Genomic DNA, 17171 nt, shown 5'->3' on the forward strand with positions numbered 1-17171 from the left:
TTGATTCAGATGTCGCAGTGTGCAGCTGCAGGCAATGATTGCATCGACAAGCGTTAGAAACTATTCAAGATCAGAATGAAAATGAAAAAACTGCATCAAATATATTAAATAAAGCAACAACATTCACTTACACTGCAATGTCAGCATAAAAAACTTGACACAACAGATATTTAAGATGTATCCCATTTAAAATGGAAATCACCAACTCTAACCAAAAAAAATTAATTTATGATACTTAGATCACATTTTAGATTACATTTATGATACTTTACTCTATTACAATTAATATGACTTGAAGGACAACCCAAGGGGATGTTAAAGTATTAAAAAGCATGCAACTTGCACACTGTTTACTTCATATTTAATATTATACATATTTTATTTAGTTATGTATACTATGTATATATGTTGTAAATTTCATTCTACACGTGTACATTCTTTTCATTCCTCTGAGTATAGTTTTTCAGTAGTTGTTCTGGCACTTTGATCTTTTGTTATCTTATTTATTATTTCTAGTATATTTTCTAGTGTTTTCTATATGTGTGTGACTGATTATGTGTGTATATCCCTGTAACTTGCCGCTGTATCAGAGTCATTTCCCAGTTTGGGATTAATAAAGTCCATCCATCCATCCATCCATCTTCGTCCGCTTATCTGGTATCGGGTCGCGGGGGTAGCAGCTCCAGCAGGGGACCCCAAACTTCCCTTTCCCGAGCCACATTAACCAGCTCCGACTGGGGGATCCCGAGGCGTTCCCAGGCCTGGTTGGAGATATAATCCCTCCACCTAGTCCTGGGTCTTCCCCGAGGCCTCCTCCCAGCTGGACGTGCCTGGAACACCTCCCTAGGGAGGCGCTCAGGGGGCATCCTTACCAGATGCCCGAACCACCTCAACTGGCTCCTTTCGACGCAAAGGAGCAGTGGCTCAACTCCGAGCTCCTCACGGATAACTGAGCTTCTCACCCTATCTCTAAGGGAGACGCCAGCTACCCTCCTGAGGAAACCCATTTCGGCCGCTTGTACCCTGGATCTTGTTCTTTCGGTCATGACCCAGCCTTCATGACCATAGGTGAGGGTAGGAACAAAAACTGACCGGTAGATTGAGAGCTTTGCCTTCTGGCTCAGCTCTCTTTTCGTCACAACGGTGCGATAAATTGAATGTAATACCGCACCCGCTGCGCCGATTCTCCGACCAATCTCCCGCTCCATTGTCCCCTCACTCGCGAACAAGACCCCAAGGTACTTGAACTCCTTCACTTGGGGTAAGGACTCATTTCCTACCTGGAGAAGGCACTCCATCGGTTTCCTGCTGAGAACCATGGCCTCCGATTTAGAGGTGCTGATCCTCATCCCAGCCGCTTCACACTTGGCTGCGAACCGATCCAGTGAGTGCTGAAGGTCACAGGCCGATGATGCCATCAGGACCACATCATCTGCAAAAAGCAGCGATGAGATCCCCAGCCCACCAAAATGCAACCCCTCTCCACCCCGACTACGCCTCGATATCTTGTCCATAAATACTACAAACAGGATTGGTGACAAAGCGCAGAGCCCCGTGCCCCGTCCCCAGTGCCCCGGGAGATTAATAAAGTCCATCTATCTAAAACAAATGCAGTCACACAGGATACAATTATTTCCATTTTCTTTTTTTGTTCAGTTCTCTAATAATTTTACAGTCTACAAACAATTAGTTTATGGGGCACAAAGACTAAGCTGTTTTTTTCACCCACAGGTTGACAGGTGTGGATGGATGGAGGGATGGAGGAAATGCGTAGATCCAGGTTTTGATGACTTTGTGTCAGATTCCCCTCACTTGGCCCTCCTGTAGCGTATATTACATAACTGTGCCACAGACTGCAGAGCTCCTCAGCACCTGGAAACCCACCTCTACTTTCTTACTTCCCGGAGGCTCAAATCAACACTTTGGCCCACTGCTTAAAATCCAGTAAAAGGTAATATGGCATACAACCATAGCAAAACCAAGCAACAGTATGAAGTAGTCTGGAACAGATCATCATTTTGTACAACAGGGATCCAAAAGTTATAGAGCTAAACAGTGTTGTTCCAGAAGTGAAAACCCCACTCATGTTCATATTGTTATTCTCACCTTCCTCTTTCCTTGTGTTGGCGTTCTAAACTCCGGTGGATTTCTGAGGACTATGGTTAACTGCTCCTCAGATCTCTGCAGGGTAAATCCAGACAGCTAGCTAGACTATCTGTCCAATCTGAGTTTTCTGTTGCACGACTAAAACAACCTTTGAACGTACACGTTCCACCAAAACAAGTTCCTTCCAGAGGCTATTTTGCAGAGCAAATGTTTCTCCGTCCTGCGCTTAGCGCCGCCCAAGACGATTGTGATTGGTTTAAAGAAATGCCAATAAACCAGAGCACGTTTTTCTCCCATCCAGGAATGCTGTGTGGACTAGCCAGACCCTCCTCCGCAGCGCTGTGGAGGAAGGTCTGGCAATGCGAGACTAGTATAAAATCAACCTTGTTTTATTCGTGATGTCATGGAGAAGTACCCACAATCCTAAGCGTTACAGCAACAACTCTGATTGGTGGAGCTCGCTGTTACCATGGAAATGTTTACCACACCCGCAAACCCGCAGAAGGCTAGTGAGCTGCTACATAGACGGTTTAGAACCAAGACGCCCCAACTCTCACGGATGTATTATAAGAGCTGGATACAGTGAAGCTCCGTTCATTCCTATGAGAGTTTCTCAGTGGCGCATGAAGCCATCATGGATTTTCTAGACTTTTCAAATGGACGGAATGAATCGAATTCTGATACGTTGGTCATTTTGCAGGGGTTGTAACGCTCAAAGAAATGGATCCACTCAATTACAGACGTGCCTTTCGCCATGTAAGTCCATGTGAAAAAGTATTTTTGGGCAAGAGGTTATCACATGAAGGCCCAGGAGTTTCAATTCCACTGTTTGGCCACTATGTTCAATTTGCTTCAAAGCCTGGTACACTTCCTATGGGCCTTCCCAACTCAGAGTCATTTCCTGTATCTGTGTCGCGTGGGTTTCACCACTGCGACGCCTCTTTCGGAGACTAGCAGCAGGTCCTGAGTGTATTGCTTCCGATGAATGGAAGAAGTGAACGTGATCACAGATTATGACCGATTCTTTTGCCCCACGGTCACTAGAATAAATATTTGACCCATTTTTCAAAAGCCACATGTGTCCTGAACATTTTGACAATGGATTTGTGTTTTTCAGACGGACACATCAGGAGAACGTTAACTTTGTTCGAGACTTTTTTCTGTCTCAGCAACAAACTTCTGCAAGATCTGGCAACATGGATAAGCGTCAACTAAGGTTTGTGAACACACCAGATAACTTATTTTCATAATGCTAGATATATCTTTTAGCTGTGTAAATATCCAATGGTGGCAAAAGGAAATCTAAAAAAACATTATGCATGTATAACTTTTCATCCATGCATGACATTTGCTACACTTACAAATGAGGCCACGCTGAGGAGACATGTAGTATACTGTTTAATACCATTACGATCGTTATGTACACAGTCTTGACGTGTTGTCTTGTCTTGATCATGTATTTCAATGATCATGTGAATCAAATGTTTTATGGCCATGATTCATCCCATAGTTGGTTAGTGGTTGGCTTGCTTCCAGGCTTAAGTTTTTACATGAACATATCCTGAAACGTCAATCACTTGCATAACCACAGCCGTTCAAAAAGTGGCCAGTCACGGTTATGCTCTATTGTCTGTAATGCTATGTGGGCTAACCTGGCATGCAGGTGGTGTGAGATCTGTAGCAGATATTTACACTTCTTTTTTTTCCATTGCAATATAACTGCAGGCGGACATGTTGTCACAGCTGGATAGAAATCTGCTCTGTGCTACACAGATCAATGCTATCTAGCATTTGTTTATGGTTTGAGACAGTATTCATGGTGGACATTATTTACAGTGTTTCTCAGACAGGCATGATTTGGTAAAATGTGATATAAGCTACAGCCGCACAGTTAAGGCTCCCATCCATCTGGCATGTGAGTCGGCATAATTAAGTAAACTAGTATGTGCTTAGTCACTGTTGGTTACAAAATCATAAAAAGCGGAACAAAACATGAACATTTTGGTTATTTGACACAACTTTCCTAAACATTCATCAGCAACTTCAATAATTATTTTTATGAATGAACAAGAAGAAGACTGTACTTGACAGTTTATGAAGCAATTAATCCTGTCTCCTTCAGGATCTTTCTTAATGTTTAAATACTGTTTACACATTAAAGGCTCTGTTAGCTACCCACTAGTTAATGGTCAAGTGTGGGTTTAAACCCTGGGTCAACCCAAATCACATTTAATAAGAAAAGATACACAAAAATGTTTTTTATTGTTGATGTTTTCACATATTTAGCATGTAATAATTAAAACAGTGGCCCAGGATTAGAACTTGGAAATTTGATTTTTAATTTCATTGTGTCTTAAATAATTTTTTTCAAAAGCAAAAGGCTAAAAGGCACCAACATTGGGTTTTCCACTCAAAGCTCCCCTAAGCACAGTCATACGAGTTCCATTACTTTTATAAGAGTAGCTATCTTTGTTTGATATCTCATTCTATGAAGAAATGCATCATGCGTTCTTATCAATTAATACATCTATAGTTAAGTTTGATTTGCTGAAAAAAAAGTGGGTTATTGTCTCAGTTCGGTTTAGAGGGGTCTAATCAGTAACACGGATGTAAGACCGGCTATCTTAGAGATCACCCATCTAAAACAGTACTGTTACATAATCATCCTTGCATTTCCTTCTCGTCAGACTACACCAGTTCTTCCTCTCTTTAGGCTGTGTCGGTTTGTGGCTTTCTTCTTTACAGCTAGCAAGATGAATGAAAACATTGACGGCAACTTTAAAGTCATTGTTTAGCTGTGTATGAGCACCAGAGCTTGTAATTGCAGGTTTGAACAGCTAGCATTACTCTCTCTGTATGCCAACGGATTTCAAAATAATCCATGCTGAGAATCAGAATTTGAAGTGTTTTAAGAAGCATGTGATCTGATAATATGATATGATACCTGGGCGGCCATTTTCATTTGATGTGTCTTAATGAACTGTGCTTTGGAAAAACACTCCCAACCTCCCACTTTGAATCTTGGTGTGGGGAATTTTAACTTAACACAGAGTGCATAATGGAAGACATTACATAACATAATTGCAGTGTCCCTTTAGACTACTGTAACATGTCTCAAGTCAGTCAACATAACAGTCCTGTAGATGGAGGAGTGAAGGTAAGCGTACACGCTACAAATCCGTCGCTGTGTCACAATTCTCTGACAAATACATGCACTCATAGTACGTGCACAACAACCTGTGGTGAGCCACTTTCCAAGAATAGGTCATCTGAACTGAAATGATTCCACGCATTCAGAGATCTTGGCCTTCTAAACCAAAACAAGTGGTTGCACATCTCATGACATCAGAGTATTGCTTTTTTAAACTGAAACACTTTTCATGTTTGCTTTTTGCTCATGTAGATTCTTTTGTTTTTTGTGTTGTATGAAGCTGTAGTGTGTATGTAGTGTGTATGTGAAGCTAGAGCTAGGAAACTTAACGTTTCACTTCTGTTGAAATACCTTCCTGTTTTTACCTTAAAATACAGTGATAACAGGCTACTCATACAGCCCCTGTCCTTTTTAAACCCCAAAATAATGTGTTTTATACCAGCTGTCCTGATGTTACCAAGTGAAAGAGCATCTTAAAAATACAAATTTTAGACGGTAGTAGTCGAAAAACTTAAAGCTCATTTTAGATTTGGTGGATGCCATTTTAAATCCCACGTTGGGCTAATTATGGGCTGCAGAATCATTTTAAAGAGAACAAAACTGTCACCATTAACATTAAACAATGCTTCTGGACACAACCAGAGCATTGTCTCACTGTATGCAACACTTGGCTTCACAGCACCCCCTTTCCCAGCATCAGCACACTGTTTGTTTCCTCTTCACCTTCAGCTGTAGACAGGAAACTGTCAGAGTGAAGGCATTTTATTACCCTTCCTGTGTTAAAGTAATATTACCACACTGAGACAAACACAGACACAAGGACCAGACAGGAACTCAGAGGTTATCATGTGCTGACCGGACTTTGTTTCTCACTCAGCAGCTATTTGAAAAATGTATTTACTACATTTTTGTTTTAGAGGAGGAAATAACACATTGGACATTTTAGAAACTTGAAATCAGTTATTTTGTAAAAGCAGGCGGCCCTTTTTTTAATCAGTTTTCATATTTAGCTCTAATCTACACTGATCTGCTTGAATAGGCATTTTTCAAAGTCGTATGTCAAAATCTAAGCCATGATAAATATAACGATAATATTTCACATTCACGACATAACACAAACACATATAGACCTAACATATTTCAAAAAATACAAGTAAAAACGTTTTTTTGTGGCAGGGCACCTTTAACATATGTTCTAGGGACTGTAAGAAAATTACTTGAGTGAGGTATTTGCATTCCATGGTGTATTTTCTTTGAATCCTTTGAATCAGAATATTGCAAAACCCTCCTAAAATAATATAACAGTACAGAAACCGAAACTTTTGCATCGAATCATGGACATGTGTGGTGTCATGTGTTAATTGGAAAAAAAAAGGGATCGATATGCTGGAAAATCTGTCCTACCAATTCCCTACCTCAGGACTTGGTGACATTCCAGAGAAAATGGAACATTGCAGGGTTAAGCACTGTTGGTTTGTCCCTTCCCCCATCTATTCTGGCATTGTTATGGTATGTGTGAAAAGGTGCAATGTGGCTGCATGTGTCAGTACTGAAAACCACAAGCAGTGCCCATTCCAGTAATTTACCAGGAACTATGTGTGAAAGAGGCTTGCATGTGTGTCTATTTAACACTATTGGCAGAGATGTGGGTGAGCAGTCAGCTAAAATATCAGAAATGAGAAAGCCTGCAGACTAAGGGGCCATCCACACGGAAACGCTTTTTGGTGTAAACGCACATGTTTTGCATCGCTTTGGCCGATCATCCAAACAAATCCTGTAAACGCACTGCCTGAAGACGCACTTTTTTGAAACCTGGTCCCAGGGAGAAAATTTTTTCATTTTGATATTAGACGAACCAACTAACACTGTCTCTTGGCTGTCTAATCAACTTACAGGCTTTTTCCATCCGGGCCACTGTGCACAATGTTCTAACTCACCCAACACCAAATACTTTTAACACAGTTGAACCTTTTTGGCCTGAATAAGGAACTGAAGTTGTCATGTTTCCTCTAATTTGTTACACTTGATGAATGCAGTACTTGTACTTTTTGTATTGCTATCTTTGTTACGTTAAGGCTACATCTACACTACTATGTTTTCATTATTTTAAGGGGCGTTGTGAGCCAAAAATGATCTCCGTCCATACAAGAGTTTTAGCTCCAGTAGCACAACTAATCTCCATCCACATGAACACATCTGACAACACATATCACATAACCATTCGCATACACTGGGCATGCGCGTCCCGGTGTAAATCATGGATGTATAAGTTGAAAATACAGAAAAAACTTTGAAGAAAGAACAACAATGGCGAAAAGTAAGACTTACTAGGGATTTATTACTTAGGATTTATATACCGACGATGAGGTGGAGAACTGTTACCGAAAGGTGTGTAAGCCTACCTAACTTATAAGACTGACTGACGTGTGTCGTCGTTTCCAAAGGTCTCCGTTTGTGCCTGTCCAGACTACAAAGCAACACCGTAGTTTTCCAAACCGAAACGGGGACAGTAGTGTTTCCAAATGTTTCTGTTTTAGGGGCTCGGAAACGCCGCAGTAGTGTGGATACGAGGCGTAAACGTAGCAGAAGATATTTGTTTTTAAACCAAAACATAGCAGTGTAGATATATATATATATATATATATATATATATATATATATATATATATATATATATATGTTCTTTTGTTTCTGATGTGACTATAGTGCCACTAGATTTGAAATCCTCTTCAACCAACGCGTGTGTGTGTGTGTGTGTGTGTGTGTGTGTGTGTGTGTGTGTGTGTGTGTGTGTGTGTGTGTGTGTGTGTGTGTGTGTGTGTGTGTGTGTGTGTGTGTGTGTGTGTGTGTGTGTGTGTGTGTGTGTGTGTGTGTGTGTGTATGTGTGTGTGTGTGTGCGTGTGTGTGTGTTTGTGTGTGTCCTCCTAATCCTCTCAGTTGCTATAGCTCCACTAATTCCTTGTGCCACATTGGTGCCCTAACTTTACCCTGCACTGTAAACCAAATTACCTCTATCTGCCCTTTTTTTAAACCTTTTTTCTCCCCGCTGGTTGTGTGAGACGTTCAGGCTCGATTCATGTTTTAAGAGCTACACTATCACGCACAAATACACAAACAAACTTGTACTGCCCCACAAAGCCAAACAGCTGGAACTGTGTGAGGAGTGAAACTGAGATAAGTAACTTCACACAATAGCCAGGGGTCAGTTATAATCTAAACACATAACTGAAGCAGTACCTCTTTAAGTTAATTTAACAGAATTCATTTTTTTTTTTTTATTTCAAAGCTGTAATAAATAGTCAGTTTTCTGTGTTGGTGCCTTAAAATCCCAGTTTTTTTTCCAATTGACAGTCAAACACACACCTCCTTCTTATGACTCTGCCCTGCTAGCTACCACGGAGCACAAGCTAACGGCCAAGTGTGGTGTTATAAGATGGTCCAGTTTAGCTAGTGCCCCAAAATCACATTAGATTGTATAAATGTATGTATACGACTCCAAGCTTAAATAAGTTGTGTAAAAATATTTTGCTGTTTTACAGGATGAGGGGGAAAAAAGCATTGTCTGTGTTATGGAATGAAATTTAAACCCAGTTGCAACCTATGGCCTCTAAAAACAGAAAACAAATACTCAGTTTTGTCTAATGATAAACTGCTTGTGAAATACTATCATTTGTTAGAAAGTTATATTTTTATGTCAGCAAAGTTGTGAAAATTCTCCAAATTGCATTTTGTTTTGTTTTTTACTGCCAATTAAAGAAATATGTTTGACGGTCTGCATTGTTGTGGGGTAACCTCTTACACATTTCTAATTTCTCTTCCATCTATCTGTCTGAGTTTCATTCTTTGAGGCGCACATCCCACGGCAGCGCAGCGGAGGCGAACAGGGAGTCAGCGGGTTCACAGGACCGACCAAGGTCCATCCTGGATGGAAAGTTTTTAGAGAGCGAGACGAGCTGCCTCCCCTTCCCTCCCCTCCGGGGCCCCTAAGGCTAACGTGATCCCCCCATTTGTGCTCCTGTCATAAAGAATGCGCCCGCTAAACCACTTTCCCACCACTAAGAGGATTACTAAGGTAATGCTCCTGAATTAAGAGATGCTCTGCCACATCTAGAGATTGGGAAGCAGAATTTAATAACTTCTGTTGAAAGCTGGAGTGAGATTCCCCCCCCCCGTGGGTCAAACTAGGTGCCTTACCCAAGACATATGGCTTGAAGATGCTTGCTAGCTACCTAGTCTTCTAGGCAGGTTTTGAATCAAACGAGAGGGAAACATCTAAATTGGTAGTGATTCCTGTCTTGGAATGTTCAGAATGCCTGGAATTCAGTTGTGCTCTTTGTCTCTGCTTACTCTATTGTTGTCAGGGGGGGGAAGGCATAGACAGCCATGTGCTATCTCTGATACACATGGAGTCACCAGCCATTTCTTTTCACCTGGTAGTAAGGATGCTTTCCACAAGATTTTGCCCTTGTAAGCAACCAGCAAGAGTCACAAGTGCAGTAACCAGGACATGATCCCTCACTGGCTTCCCAATTGTGAACACCGCCAATTGTGTTTCCGCTGGAATGCACAACCAAAGCGGGGTTAGTGCTGCCGCGAATTATCCCTGGGTCTCTCCGGTGTGAGGCAAGTGTTTTGCAGCTGTCTTTTTCTTCATTTTTTGTTTTTGGGTCAGTTACTTTTATATTTTTTTGTCAACATTTGAGCATTTTTCCGCTTTTTTATTTCTCTTTTCACGTGTTGGATTGCTTTGATTAAACCAAAACACTAGTGTTTTCAGACGATCCAGGAACTATCGAGGAGGAGTTTGCAGCAGGGTTATGATAGTGAACTTAAAACTAAAACTAAAATAAGCAGTGGAGATGATTTTTAGTAAACTGAAACTAAATAAAAACTAAACTAAAACTAAACTGAAACTATATTGCCGTGTTAAAAACCAATAAAAACTAAAGGAAAAAGAAGACAGCAGGAATTTCCGTCAACTCTCTTGACATTGAACCACAGAAAGTGAACGGACTTGACGTGAGATGGCGCTGTGTCGTAATTGCTTCACAACGGACACTAAAGTGGCGCAAAGATTAAACATTAAACATCATGTCCATTCTCCAGCCCTGTATTATTTATGTATATGTAACTGCATACTTCTGAGACATTATACCTGGCCCCTAACAAAAACAAACTAAAACTACTGTAAAATTAAATATAGAAAAACTAAACTAAAACTAACAAACACACTCTAAAAAAAACTAACTAAAACTAAACTGAGATGAAATCCAAAAGTCAAAACATTCTATTCTAATTCTAGCATTCTAGGCTAGCATTTACGGTTCTTCAGATGATGTAAACATTAATATAGGAATGCATAAAAGGGACTTTGAGTTTCTGATTTATGAAAAAAAAAAATGAGTTTCTGGTTTGGTAGGATATTAAAAATACTAATGGCTGGCACCAGTTTTATTAAACTGTAGTTTCTGACAAGAGATGATGATGGAAATGTTAGCACAGTGCACAATAAAGAAACGGGACTGGCATGGGAATCTGTCCGGCATGGGAATCTGTCATTTAAGGCAAATCTGCGGGAGCTCAGTCCAAACTGTGCAGAGAATCCAGTGATGCTTGGTAGAACTTGTTAGTTTTCCCACTGTGTTGGGGAGGTCGTGTTTAGCTAAGGTGTGTTTACGTAGCGACCCTGATCCTGTCGCAGGCCTCACGTCCGATCAGGATCAACTCTGCCTCTGTGTGTGTGAGCACCATGACAAGGTTAGAAAGATAACTCACTTCCTCTTTGGCGACTTGTTTGTTTTTCAGTCTGATGGCCACCAGCCTGCTTTGTGTCGACCGCATCAAATGGCGGTTGCATTCATGCACCCGATGCCCATCAAAAAGGGACACACACACACACACACACACACAGGGCCGCTGACAGTGGGGGGAGGGTGACACACCGGGGGAGGGGGACACCGGGACAGTTGTCCTGGGCCCTGGGTCAAGGGAAGACCCAAAAGGACCCTCTAAACGTTAAATAATTTGCTGCGGGGGGCATTTGGAAATCATTTGGTCCTGGGCACGAGTAAGACACTAAAATGGCAGCCCTGCACACACACACCCACAAAACACGGAATGTAAGATGCAAATACAAATGTCTTTCTTCTAATCTTAGTAAAATTACGTTTGAAAGGGACCAAAATGCTCCTAATTGTTGGCTCCACAGGAACAAAGGTAAGTCTTTATTTCTTTAACACCAATGTCTTCATCTCCGCTTATCTCTTCTCTCGTAGTGGAAATAACCCAGTTACCCCATACACGTTTGACCCCTACAGATCTTCGCATTAACTCTTTGTTCACACCTAGAGCCAGTGGAGAAAAACCCAACGACCTTTGTTTTCCTTATAAAGCGAGACCGATCATGAGATCTCCTCCTTCTTGGAAAAAAATAAGTTGTTTGTCTATATTGTAATAAAGATCCTCCTTAGAGGTTGACTGTTCCAAGAACACTCACAGTGGGGATGGGGTGAGTGAGGTTGAGGAGCAAGAAAATCCCCACTCTAAAGTCAGAGAAAATGAAAAGTTAATTAGTATAGGCTGGGGGAAGAGGGGCAGCTGGTGTTAGCGATCTGCTTTGGACGCAGGAGGGGGGCTCAGTGGGAGACTGGCACAGTTAAATATGATGCACTGAAAGGTATTTATATCGGAAGTGGGCGATGGATTTACATTAGAAAAATCATGGCTGCCAAGGAGGTAATTAACGTGTTGATGGCTGTCTGTATTTTATTTTTAAAATGTATTTTATGTTCTTTTAAACTGTATGTATTGTATGTCTGATGTATTTTATTTCCTAGCCCTCCTTCCCTTGCCCTAGCTTTGTCACTTGTTAGGCCGCCATTGTAAAAAGGAACCTGTTCTTAATGACTTGCCTGTAAAAAATAAAGGTGAAAAAAAATGTACTTTGGGGTCAGGGTGATCAGGTACAATGATTTTAGGGGAATATTACTTCCAATAAGACAGAAGATTGAAACTTCTAGGGCTAACATGTTCGCAATCAATTGCCTATTTACACATCCAACAGACACAGGGCAACAATAGCATTCAATTAGAGTTGTTTTTCTGGCCACCTGATGAATGATAAAATTTACTCTCCTTTTAGCTAAAGGTGTGTTCACCTCAGGGTGGATCTATGCTGGGAATCACCACCAAACTCCATGCAATGGAACCATTTAAAACAAGGAAGTAATCACGCCTTTACAGGTGACTAACAGCTGCTAATGGAAATATTGGGTATTTTAGTTGATTTAAAATGTGTTTTTAAGAAAATAAATTGCACTGCATACCGTTTGTATAGTGTGTGTGTATATGTATACAGTTCTTGGGTATGAAATGTGCAGAGGTAGGTGTGCAATGATTGTAAGGTGAAGAAAATAAACCAGACCCAACCAAGTACTACAACAAACCAGTAACATCAAACAAGTTCAACTAGTCTGAGGTCTCAATGAAAATGTTGTCAACAAGCCATGCATCAATAGTGTGCTTGTTAAAAGAATAGTTTGACATTTTGGAAAAAATGCTTGCATTCTTGCCGAGACATAGATGAAAAGATGGATACAATGCACTCGCCAGCGCCAGCAGACAATTAGCTACTAAAGCCAGTCGTAGATAAGAGACAAAAATATCTTGACAAAACGCAATACATCAATAATTTGCTTTTTAAATGAATAGTTTGACTTTTTGGAAGATTTACTTGCATTCTTGCCGAGAGAAAGATGAAGAGATTGATACAATGCACTCTCTTGTCTGTACGCTAGCTAAATATGAACAGAGCCAGCAGAAAATTAGCTACTAAAGCAGTACAGAAGAGAGGAAAATATCGCCATGCATCAATCATTTGCTTTTCATAGATGCTTGCATTTTTGCCGGGAAATAGTTGAAAAGATTACTACCACGCAATCTCCTGTATGTACGCTAGCTTAATATGAAGCAAGAGCCAGCAGATGATTAAGTTAGCATAAAGACTAGAAGCAGGGGGAAACAGCTAGCTAAAAACAATCTGCCTCCAAGCTACTCTAAAGCTCAATGATTAACATTTTCTTATTAGTTTAATCAGTACACAAAACAGAAGTTGTGTCTTTTAAAAGTTTAAAAGTTGTGGTTTTACAGGGAGTTAGCTAGCTGTTTCCTGGTTCCAGTCTGTTATGTGAGGCTAAGCTAATTGTCTCCCATCTCTCACACCATTCATTTAACAGACATTGTAGTCAGCAATCTTCTACCCTAATTCTTGCCAAGGAAGTAAATTTCCCAATATGTGAAACTCTTTTGTCACAAGCACTCACAAATAACCTATTGTGTAGTCAGGGTTGGATAACCTAAAGTCTTTCCAAAAAATGTAACGTTGACCCATTTCTGTCAGTTATTGTATGAGAGCATCATTTCCATTTGCACTCAGCTCTCCAAGTATGAGGAACCATTGGTAATTACATATCTGTCTCCTCATAATGACCAATATGTTGTGATTGGTGTCGTTTCCAAGAATGGTGACGTTTTCACTGCACAAACAAACTTAGACTTGTATTTTCAGATTGGATTTTTTTGGTGCAGACACACACCAGGGTTTAAACGTTATCACCTGACCATCAACTCCAAAGTTTAAATGACAAACATGGATCAGAACTTATGTCTTACTTATAAGGATATTTCCATAGAAGCAAAAGATGAAGCCTTCTCTTTTAATTTCTGTGATCATAATCTTTTAATTTCTTAGGAAACCTCTGTGGTTAAGTAACAGGATGTGTCTTATTTGCCACAAATTAAACTAAAAAAGCCTGGATCCCATTCTACTTTTGGAGATTCTAGGAACCACAAGTAACTCTGAATTGGGGGAGCATAGTGTTCTAGTGGGGTGATAGGGTATTATGAGCTATTTAAGATATGATGGCGCCTGACTACTAAGAGCTTTTCACCTTCTATTTACTTTTTTCCACCTTTGGACACACCCTTGTTGACTTTTCTGACCCCGCCATCTCTCACCTGAATGTGTGTGTGTGTGTGTGTGTGTGTGTGTGTGTGTGTGTGTGTGTGTGTGTGTATGTGTGTGGATGGGGCAACAGGGCACCGGTGTTCAGATCACGTCCCCTCCCGCACCCCTTGCCCCTGCTCCAGTTTCCTGATCCGTCTGAGATCGGCTGGGTAGATCTAAAGCCCCAAACAAAGGCTTGTACACAGAGAGAGCCCCACACAAACGTACTCATGTGTGACTGAGGGCAGAGGAATGCACAGTGTGTGTGTGTGTGTGTGTGTGTGTGTGTGTGTGTGTGTGTGTGTGTGTGTGTGTGTGTGTGTGTGTGTGTGTGTGAGTGTGAGAGAGTGTGAGTGAGATTATGAGGAATAGTGAGAGAGAGAGTCAACAGAAGTGTCCTTTCACCCATGAATGTGTCGCCTTTTGTATTATCTATTTCTTGATGCCACGTGTGTAGCTATGTGTGTGTTTACGCGTGTGTGTTGTGTTTATCGTTCCCTCTTCCCTTGCAGGTCAGGTGCCATGAGACAATAACACCTGCATTCATCTGCACACTGTTTTGGAGAGTTTGGGAATGCAATGAAATGCATGTGAGGCAATCTTCCATTTGGGCCAACACATTCCCACTCCCAACTAATGCCCTGGGTGGCCCTTTCTGTTATTTTGTCAACGTGCAGGGTTTGGTTAGGTTTAGGCAACAGAACTACTTGGTTAGGTTTAGTAGAATATTGTGGTTTGGGTTAGAATAAGTACTTTTGTTAACTTATGTGCGTGATGTTAGTTAAGTATGTAATGTAAGCAAGTTAGCTTACAGTACATACGTAAGTTAAAATAAGTCAATGATGACTTTTGGTTTCACACGAGACATGGAACAGCGGTCCAACTGCACCAACTGAATGCCATGACTTTTGTTTTAATCAAAAAGCTTTTTATATTATTATTTTAGGTGACTGAAATCTTGCCTAATTGGAACAAACTATGTAATGCAATGAAATTCGTGTGCACCTTTAAAGAACATGTGCACAGCTCTGTGCACAACACCTGAGGGCTACAATAAAAACAAAACATTGTTTATTCTCTACCAACAATAGAAACCAGACAATATGACACAGTGCATCTATGTGAGACTGTTTATATTCCCAAACGTCCCTCTTCATCATGTAAAGCTGTAATTTGAACTGGTGCCGCAAGATCACAAAGCCAAAATGACATTTTGTGAAGCAGTTCAGGGTGTAAAGGCAGAAGAATGATGTTGCATGATGCGTTAGAAAAGAAAGATCTCTTTGTTGTCAGCTGCTGACATTTCACCTCCAGCTAAGGCAGATTCATAACACGGATCTCGCACACTCAACTGTGTGTTATTTATTCTTAAATACGCATTAACTCTTCATTTGGAGTCATTCTTCACTTAATGACTGGACTCAGGTGAGTCAGGTTGAATCATGCACCCTGCTGGAGTGTCCATGAGCTGAATCTGACCCGTAGAAGGGCGGCACCAAAAAGATTTGAACAATACCCAGCCCTACTCGAGTCCGACCCGCGGCTCTTTGCTACATGTTGTCCCCCCTTTCTCTCCCCCCTTTCGTGTACAAAAAAAGCACAAAAATCTTAAAAAAAAGAGTAGTAGAAGTTAGTAAAAGTAGTAGTAATTATTTTCTTCTAATTCTAATTATCCAGCAGTCTAGTAGCAACAACGGTAGTATAGTAGTAGTAGTGGTGATAAGACAGGGTTGTAGTGATGTATTACTATCAGAATAAGGAGCAGTGGCGGTAAAATGTTGTAGTATTAGCAGCAGTTGCATCAGTAGGGAGTGTTATATTTATGCGATCTGAGTCAAAGATCAGACTGATGTTAACTGACTTTACAGTTCTTAGTCATCCAATACATCATACTAGACTGTAAACCATAGTTGGGCAAGATTACACTCCTTCACACACACACATACACACCTGACCGGTGAGGAGAGCCAGCAGTGTGAAGGCAGATCAGGATGGCCTCTATCACATGAGAGCGTTTATCTGTAATCTCCTTCTGACAGGGAGGTCCGCTTTGAAGCTCCACTCCCAAACTGATCTGGAGCGACAGACTTCCAGGAACTTTTGAGTCCACTTTACCTTCAAAAAGTCTCCAGAGGTTCGACAGCAAGGGATTGCTGACCTTATTCTGCTTTCCAAAAGAGAGCAATGTCCTATGATAAATGATATATAGGCTATGGAAACAGATCTGTACGTCAATGTACAAGTGATTTAAAGAATACTTCTGCAGTAACAAAAATCACTTTGTGAAATGATTCATAGGGTTAAATGAAATCAAATTTAAAATCAATGGCAATGAACATGAAGGGGTATTTGAGTTCATCTGACAGGACTACAGTCCACATTATTCCAGGGTTTATCCTTTAGTAGGGATGTAAGGATGCATCGCGAATCGGTTAAAAATCAATATAAATGTGTAAAGATGACAATAAGTTGAGATAAAAAAAAAAGAATGTCGATGCAATTTTTAAATGGCCTAGGGTGTAATCTACTTTTCACTTGATTGACTTCAGACATCGCTACCTGTTCTTAGTTCATTCATTTCAAGAGATTGTTTTTGAGGTATTTTGATGTGGGATTTGTTTTAACAATTGAATCACTTATACATATAATATAATTATCAATTATATATAATATCATTATCAGTTGCACTTTAGATAAGAGGACACATGGCGTTTTGCACAGTTTATATGAATAAAGGAATATTTCCCAGTTGTCTGCAGCTCATTCTGTTAAAAAAATTGTAAGAAAAATTGTGTCGTGAGTTGTTTCCTTCCTATCCTTTAATTATCATAAGGTGGCTTTTGATGTTCCTATAATAATAAACAACTATTTTGTATACATTTGTCTCTGTTTCAGTATTTATTGTTTATT

At 40.5% G+C, this 17171-nt stretch overlaps 1 long non-coding RNA gene across 1 annotated transcript; it reads left to right on the plus strand.

The window, feature by feature from the left end:
• The first annotated feature begins 1751 nt into the window (after positions 1-1751).
• LOC144511976 (uncharacterized) lies at positions 1752-17026 on the plus strand. The gene is made up of 3 exons (XR_013500937.1): positions 1752-1951; positions 3224-3322; positions 16301-17026. It is a non-coding gene; the product is annotated as an uncharacterized LOC144511976 (long non-coding RNA).
• Positions 17027-17171: the final 145 nt, after the last annotated feature.

Source organism: Sander vitreus, chromosome 23 (genome assembly GCF_031162955.1).
Source record: "Sander vitreus isolate 19-12246 chromosome 23, sanVit1, whole genome shotgun sequence".
Taxonomy (NCBI): domain Eukaryota; kingdom Metazoa; phylum Chordata; class Actinopteri; order Perciformes; family Percidae; genus Sander; species Sander vitreus.